Raw genomic sequence first — 9,456 nt, 5'->3', positions numbered from 1 at the left:
GTCTTAAATGTTCCTTTTTGGGGGGCACTGGCTCTTGTTCCTAGATACACTGAAATTATTAATTTAGTTCAGGATAAAAGAGATAAAATCCCGCCTACACTGAAAACTGATTGGTCAAGATGCGTCTTAGATGCGTTGCGTTGCAAGCACATACGCACCACCCCTCTCTCTATCCCTCTCCATCATCTGTGCGCTACACTCAGATGTACACGCCATTTGAAGTTTCGGTCTCGCGTGCTCTGCGCTATCAATATGCGGGAGACTTGGAATGTCTGCTCTTCGAATAGCATCAGGCAATCCAACTAAACTTCATGCACGCAAAACCCCTATAATCCCAAACAGCCCCAACAACATTCTTAGGCATATCTGACATCTTGACACCCGAATCTCGGCAACAGAGAAATTAAACTGCTCCAACTGGTCTCAGAGAAAACATGTTGTGTAATGCTACTTAAGACAACAGCACGTTCCCCTTAAAGTATATTATGACTACACACTTTTTTTTAACTGCTAGTGTTTTTACTCTAATACGTTAACAATTGTATTATCCTGATTAACTTACACGGTGCATTGTCACTTTAAGGTCACTTAGTATAAACGGTTCTCATAAAGCCCTTTCATCAGCTCTTCTAAGATATAAGGCTTATCCATAAACTCTAGCCTTGTTTGTCTGTGCTTGTGCCACATTGATAACACAATATTACTATGCATAATATTAGTATGCATAATATTAAGTTCTTACAAGCAGTTTCTTAAAAGGAGATATGAACCTGGAACCTGTCTCTCTCTCTTTCTCCCTCTGGTGTGCAGTAAAGATCCCAATTAATTAGAGTAACTAACGTTCAAGTTCGACCTGCTGCATGTTCATCCTTGCATGTAACACGGAGTTGGTGCATTTTGACCCTCGTAAACATTCTCGAAGAGAGAAAAGCAGTTTGCAGTAAAGCTATATTTATCGACTACATTTTGGTACCCCCTCTGTCCCTTGGTGCCCTTGTGTGTGATGCGTGTGGTGAGAGTGGCGTTATTGTCTAGCAGCCTATATACAATGTTGAAACATTTCCTATTGTCTCTTACCTATATATTCCCAGTGTTGTCAGCTATCTGCCAACCATCAATGCCCCTGCCACCCAGATGCCACCCATGTTCATGAGATTCTCCTTCAAATTAAAAAAAAATCATGACTTCCTTACACATCAGCAACATGTCAGTTGCCTTTGATCAGGCTCTCTACTGTAAAGTTACAGAAATTCTGTGGGCACATGGAGACAGGTTTCCCAACATTGTGCCAAGACTTGGAGTCTTTCACACCATCTGTATGTTCTTGGGTGTGATTGGGAAGCACTTCCAGGCTGCAGGCCTAAGGGCCATATGCATTGAATGTGGAGCTGTGGCTGAGGGATCTGTCAGTGGTGTTTTGGATGGCCATAAGTACAAAATCATGTATGAAGCCCTCCTGAGGCTAGTCTGGAATTAGTTTCCCCAGTGGCTCACAGAGAACCATCCTGATGCCCACGATCTCTTAGATATCCTGCCCCTAGACTTGAGTGTCTTTTCTGAGGGTATATCATCAACCACTGTAGAAGAATCACTTGACCGTACAGTCTTACAGAGTACAGAGTCAGAAAGGTCCATTAGTACTTCTGTGAATTCCTGCAGGTCTCAGCAAGGTCCACTGGCCAGCTTCTGGATGTCATATATTGACATGGTGGAAGTTGTACTAAACCTTGTGAGGGCACCACGTGAAGGAAACTAGGCATTGCGCATGGCTAGCATTCGATCAATCATCCCCTGGACATTTGCCTATGATAAGCCGTGGGGCAGCCGTGGCCTACTGGTTAGCGCTTCGAACTTGTAACTGGAGGGTTGCCGGTTCGAACCCCGACCAGTAGGCATGGCTGACGTGCCCTTGAGCAAGGCACCAAACCCCTCACTGCTCCCCGAGTGCCACTGTTGCAGGCAGCTCACTGCGCCGGGATTAGTGTGTGCTTCACCTCACTGTGTGTTCACTGTGTGCTGAATGTGTTTCACTAATTCACAGATTGGGATAAATGCAGAGACCAAATTTCCCTTTTCCCCTCACAGGATCAAAATAGTATATGTACTTATACTTATACTTAATCTGAATTATGCAAGGCCACTCACTGCTTACTACTCAGAGATGAGCCATATTGAACATGAGAAACCAGATCTGTACATGTTTCTCTGTGAAGGTGGCAACAAACACATTTGGCAGGGTTCCGATTGACCAGACCCTAGAGGAAACTGTCAATCGGGACACTCAGACAGCTGGAGGCACAAAAGGGTTCAGCTTGAACCCAGCAGGTGTCTCAAGATATTACCTTACTGCTGAGTACAAAAGCACTTACCTGTCTATATTGAAAAGCTCCCTGGGACTCCAACAAAGTGACTGTTCTCACAAGGACCTTGGACAAAGCAGAATTGGCAAAGACGAAGAACACATTACAAGCACTGTGGATCTGTTGGATTCTAGTTGGATAAATCAATTTGCAGGTGGTGAGTCCCTTGTTTCTCTGTCTACTAGAAGTACAACACCAGCAGATGTTGCTGAAGACCTTCTGAATTCACACACCATTGGCAAGAATGCCTACAGAACCTTCTCTGCTGAGCGTGTTGAGAGAAATCCTCCTGCAAAGCAGTTCCATGCACCACTCTCCAAGATGAAACTGAAAACGTTCTCCTCAATGCAGGGAAAGGCAAAGACATGCAATAAAGGAATAAATAAGTTATCCTCAAAGCTAATAATCGAATATTTGCCCAGATGGTACTGATTGCACAGAGTAGACAGCTCAACCTGAAGGAGGTGTTATCTCATCCCCTTTGACCACTTCCGTGGGCTCTTGCTTCACCAGATGGCAATGTGAGGAAGACTTGCAAATACTCACTTGCCAAGCAACTGCTCAAGTTCCCATGTGTTGCTGAATCATTGCCATTAAATTCCACCTGCGTAATAGATGGCATGGCACTTGTTCAGAAGCTGAACGGTGATGGCAAGACATTTGCTGATATTGCAGATTATGCCTTGTCCACTGTGCTAGCTGAAGCAAGTCACAGCACCCGTGTTGACATTGTTTTCGATGTATATAATGAGGCTTCTATCAAACACATGGAGAGAGTGGCCAGGGGTGCAGACTCAGGCACAGAGGTCAGACAGATCACTGCAGGGCAAAGAGTTCAGCAATGGAAGAGATTCCTACAAAGCAACAACAACAAAACAAATCTTGCTACCTTCTTGCTCAAAGAGTGGAGCAAAGAACAGTCTAGAACAAGACTCGGTGAAAAGGTTCTGTACACTACAACCAAAGATCAACAGGGAGTACACAAGGTAGCAGACCTGTCGTCTACTCAGGAAGAGGCTGCCACCTGTATGCTAGTCCATGCTTGCCATGCTTCAAGGACTAGTCACAAATCTGTCATCCTTGTGTCTGATGACACTGATGTCTTGGTGATAAGCCTGGCTACCAGTGACACACTCACATGTGACCTGTTCCTGAAGACAGGGACAAAGAATCGCACCAGTTACATAAACATCTCACAACTCGCTCGTGGTCTGGGTTCACAGTTGTGTCAGGATTTGCCTAGTTTACATGCATACACAGGCTGCGACACTGTAAGTGAATTTGCAGGTTGTGGTAAAGTGTCAGCCCTAAAACTTCTTCAGAAGAATGAAAGCTTCTGTGAGACCTTTCAAAGGGTTGGGGCAGACTGGACAATGATAACCGGAGTTGCAGTATGCAGCCTTACAGGAGTTAATGTACAGCTCCAGAATCACCAACATCAATGAAATGAGGTATGCACTTTTTTGTGCAAAGAAAGGCATAGAATCCTGGCAGTTACCTCCATGCTCAGATTCTCTCAGGAAGCACTGTCTCAGAGCTAACTATCAAGGTGCTATCTGAAGAAGATGCCTTGAGAACAACCCTGAAGTTCCTTCCCCAGTTGATCATGGGTGGTCTAGAGTGGACCAAGATGGTGACTTGCAGCTCTCCATAGACTGGTTCAATGTCTCCATTGGTCCACAAGCAGTACTTGAGTTTCTGTCCTGCTCATGCAAGAGGGACTGTGGGCTAGTCCACACGTACCAAACTGATCTTTTTTCCCTCCGTCTTCCCTGGAACCGTATCAAGAATATTTGCGTCTAAACGGATCCATCTCAACACGACTCAACGCGTTACTTTATATCCCAGGCCTATAGGTGCCACTGTTTCTGTAACAGAAATTGACCAAAGCTTGCGCGCTGTAGGCTATACAAACAGACAGAAAAGGCTACAACGAAAATGGCTAGTGCAAGGAAACCAGAATTGTTTGTGTGGACTATAGTGAACTGTCAACTGTAGTCAACTGTAGAACTATTTAATTAATAATTTTTACGGTTTGTAAAGGGTGCAGTCCAGTCCTTTATTTGGCTAACGCAGGTACAAATCTACTTTACTTTCTTTGGTCGTAGGATAGTCCGCGATTCACATTAGTTTTGGCTATCACCGCAAGTGCATAGGCTACTAAACGCTAGGCCTACCCAAGTTCTAGACTATTCCGTCGCCACATTTATAATATTGCTATAATAGGCTACCTTCATTAGTAACGGTCAATACTTTTGCCTGCATCAAATCGTGCATTTGCATTTAGTGCGCATCAGAGATGGGAAGTAACGAAGTACAAATACTTTGTTACTGTACTCAAGTAGATTTTTCAGATATTTTTACTTTACTTTACTATTTATTTTTGAGGCGACTTTTTACTTTTACTCCTTACATTCTAACACGAATATCGGTACTTTCTACTCCTTACATTTTACAAAACTGGCTCATTACTTTAGTTTCAAATAATTTCAGCCTACCGTTATTATTTTTCGCGTTATCAATAGCGGATTGGAATATAGGCTACGTTGCACTTGACGCATTACTACAAGATGACTCGATTTGGGCGGCATTCATTCGCGGCAAATCCTTGCAGCTTGATGGCAGTAACGTTAACGGTAGCACGTAGTAGTATGTCTCAATTAAATTTAGTCAATAGCCTAATGCCCTCCTCTCCTCGCCTTTGGTGCTTCCCTAACTTCTAGCTGCAATGTAGCCTATATCCTTAGAAATAAGTAGATGCAGTCTTGGGTCTTGAACAGGGATGTAGGCCTAGGCTAGTGAAGGCCGCTAAACGCAAGCAGACTAAACGCAGTTTACCCACCACAGAAATTTCAGAAATAGTTTCTCCACCTCTTATTAGAGTTTATCCACCTCTCAAAAGAGTTTGTTCACCAATTACAACTGTTAGGATTTAAATTACACTGTATTATCCACAATAACAATATGTACACTCATCAACACTCTATGAACCATTTAATGCCACTTGTATTGTTATAAACATTTGACAATAACTGCACCATCATCAAACATGTTCTGAATGCCTTTTCTAAAAATCTGATACCTTACTGTGATCACAGAATTCATAGTTTACCCACCTCTTATTTTACCACTACATTCCTGGTCTTGAAATATTCACAGGAATCCATAGGAATTGAATATTCATGTTGTTTTATCCAATATTAGTTGTGCAGATATAGTCCATCTTATACACACGCATGAAGCCAACAAAGAAAATGCAAAAATAGAGCCTTTTGTGTATTTTTTCCATTTTGTGTAGTCATAGAACCTGACACATAATCCAAATAGTCTACAAGAAACCTCAGAAATGCAGACTTTTATTGTCAGTATGCATTTTGGGTAACCAAAAGTCCTATGAGGAATTTCCATAAGGCATTACAAAACGCATGAGCATACCTTGGCAAATAATGGTCTGAAAATACTGATTTTTCATTTTATATTGATCTACTTTTGCACACAGCTTTGCAAGACCTGGTGCTAGGGCTCAATTGTGTTTCTAAAATCATCAAGTCACCTAAAGGGCTTAAATGTAATCAGTTCAGAGATGCTTGTTATCTCGCAGAAAAAAAAATATATATATTCTAGGCTCTGTAACTCTGTGCCAGTGCTTCCTAAGAAACTACAGGATCTTAGCTTTCTAAAGATGTCCAGCATTTGATGGTTGGCCAAAAGAACACACTGCCCTCTGAAGCATGCAATGTTGGGGGAGAAAGCCAATAAATGGCCAAACAGGTTATGGGAAGATTTAAAAAGAAAGACTGGCACTCTTGCACTCTGATAACATTTGTGTGGTCCAGGTGCTGTTGCATAAAAAATGGTTGTCATTCACAAGACTACTTTTACTTTTATACTTTAAGTAAATTTCCAAGCCTGTACTTTGTTACTTTTACTTGAGTAAAGAAGTTAAACCAGTACTTCTACTTTTACCAGAGTATTTATTAACACACGTATTTGTACTTCTACTTAAGTATGGAAAGTGAGTACTTTTGCCATCTCTGGTGCGCATCTACCATAGGCTTAACATGAGTTCTAAGCGTCTTTGTATGCTCATATCTGACTTCACTATGAATGCATTTATTTATGTTGTAAGACATGTAAAATAAATGAATGACACCGGCACTATGCACAAATTAATTTAAACTTACCCTGCACTTCCCTAATAACTTCTGACTAATTCTCTCGCGTCACTGACAGTAGCTAGAATGCATTATGAAAACACAGGGCAAACACTGTTCAGTCCACCAAGTCATGAGCTATTGGCGCTGGGCAGCACCAGTTGTGATATTTATCCTACTGACTGTAATCGTAGGTAATGTCATGTATGAAAACTAGTATTGTTAGGCAATACTATAAGTGTCAAGTCCAGGGCAGCTGTTGTGTGGTGATGACATAATCAATACGCAAGTATGTGGTTTTGCCATCCAAATGAACTCGCAAGGGCTACGGTTTCAGATTTTACAACCCTGGGACCAGGTTTCAAAAAAGTGCGGTTTTGGGCAGTGCGTTTACAGGATTCGTTTGGACGATCGGCCAAGATGATGCAAAACCTGTGCGTTTAACCCAAAAAGCGTCTCCGTGTGGACGGGGCCTGTGTCACTCCATCATGTCAGTGTGTTGCCAACAACTTGGCCTGCACTGACCTATGCCATGCAAGACAGTGCAAAAACCAGAAGGATGACTTTGCTGATGAGAATAAATCCTATTCCTCTGATGAGGATTCTGACAAAGACTTGGATTTTGACAAAGACTAGGATTCTGTCCTGGCCTTGAATAATGCAATCTGTGCGAAAATGTCATTGACCATGCCTAAAGGTCATGACCTTGACCTTTTAGAGTAATGGCAATGTCATAATTGGGTTTACCACACCTTAAAACATGGGAATCAATGTTTCATTTGTTATTTGTTATACCGTTTTTGGATTTTCAGCTATGTCAGTGTTCTGCTTAATTTATATGCATTATTTTCTCAAACGCCATGTCTGATATAAGACTGAAAATCACCCCCTCCAAATCAGATAATATGGGTAAATGATACATTTTCTGAATCCTTAGGGTCATGCCAGTAATTCAGTGTTTGGATTGTGTTTCTCTGATGCTCCCTGGTGCCACAGGATGTAAAGACAAAAGATGACTTAGGCGGAAATGGCAGGAAAATGTGTGTGATTAAAAGTTTGAAGATCTCTAGGGTTGGCTTTACTTATCTAAAATGTTCACAAAAGGATTTAAATGAAAGCTCTGAGTCTCCCCTTTAAAATGATACCAAACATAACAAAATAAAATATTCCAATATGTCCAATATAGATTTTCAGCTATGTCAGTGTACTTCTTGATTTATACGCATTATTTTCTCAACCTTAGTTTACATTATGTGTGATAACTCAAAACAGCTACTCTTGTCAGATGGCCATCATACATCATTGGAAAGCTGAGATTCCAGGCTTTCAGAAAAGGTATGGTAGCCTTTGCCACTTTTTCGGTAACGACCAACCCCTCTGGCTCACGGACTAAACACATTCCCCTTACAGTATTAGGATTACACACTTTAACTGATAATGCTATTGTTTTTACTCTGGTGCATACAGAAACAGAGAGAGCTCATTATGATGCCAATTAGGGCATCAATGCTGGGGGCATTTTTAAAATCACCAGAGTGCAGCACTGTAGCTGTTGGCGCCGATTTGTGTGAGAAGTCTGTGTGTGTGTATCTGTGAATTGGGACTATGAGAAGTCTGTGTGTGTGTGTGTGTGTGTGTGTGTGTGTGTGTGTGTGTGAGTGCGTGCGTGCGTGCGTGCGTGCGTGCGTGAGTGTGTGTGTGTGTGTGTGAGTGTGTGTGAGTGTGTGTGTGTGTGTGTGTGTGTGTGTGTGTGTGTGTGTGTGTGTGTGTGTGTGTGTGTGTGTGTGTAAAATCACCAGAGTGCAGCACTGTTGCTACTCTAGCTGTTGGCGCCGATTTGTGATTTTTTTTTGCACCAACAGTACTCGGTGACCTTGAGAAACGGAGATCTTTGTGAAAAACAGAGATTTTTTGTGAGAAACAGAGATCTGTGTGAAAAATTTCCGGTGTTTTCCTTGAAGTCTTAAGCCTCTGTATTTGTATCATTCCTGTTTACCTGACTGAACTCTAAAGCACCTTGTGCTGAATCCTGTTGTTTTTAAATGTGCTATATAAATATGATTACAGTGACTTGACTTGACACACACACACACACACACACACACACACACACACACACACACACAGATACTGTACACACACACAGACAGAAACACACACACACAACGTATTCTTCAGAGATAAAGTACCTCTTCCTTGCAGGTTGTTTATGACTGAAAATGGTGTGTGTGCAAACAAGTGCGTGTGTGTGTGTGTGTGCGTGTGTCTGAGTATTTAAGCTCTGTCCTGTTCTCCTTATTCTCCTCTTGAGCTGAGAGAGAACACATCTCTTTGTCATTTGTTGGATTCACGATCGTTTTGCATTGTGTTTTAGTTCTGATGTCTGTATTGAAGATGGTCAATAAAGCTTGACAGCTGGATCAGGATCGGTGATCAAAAGAATTTATTGTAGATGGTACAACACTCACTAACCGAGCACAGGCTAAGTCTCAAACAGTAAAACTGCACTAGAGTCTAACAGGTGTGGTAGTTAGTCGAAGCGGGCTGCTGTTGAGCGTCTTGGCATAAGATGCTCCCCGAGTCGCTTCCTCGATCCGTCTCGAAGCCCAAACCTGAGACAAAGCCTGTTATACTTAAATCATATCAACGTAAATCATGCCAACGTGGAAGGTACCAGGCACCAGAAATAATAGGAAAAGTACTAGCCCTGAAAACAGAATAAACAGGTGATATCTCATTCTGCCCATGCTATCACTACGGCCATGAACATGACATTCTGACACTGTTGATATTCAATCCTATGTGCAGCCATACAGGCGCCTAAGGAACTAGGGAGTGAAACAATGGCATGCACCTCTCCACGTCTCTACTATACACAAAAGTAACACATAAGTAACACAGATGGACACATCAGAATACATACAGAAATACCCCAAATTCCT

The sequence above is a fragment of the Alosa pseudoharengus genome, unplaced genomic scaffold, assembly GCF_046254945.1.
Source record: "Alosa pseudoharengus isolate Yale_2024_CS ecotype anadromous, Long Island Sound unplaced genomic scaffold, YU_APseudo_1.1 YU_APseudo_1.1_scf_1, whole genome shotgun sequence".
NCBI lineage: Eukaryota > Metazoa > Chordata > Actinopteri > Clupeiformes > Clupeidae > Alosa > Alosa pseudoharengus.
The sequence above is the reverse complement of the archived record's forward strand: the minus strand, read 5'-3'. Positions refer to the sequence as shown.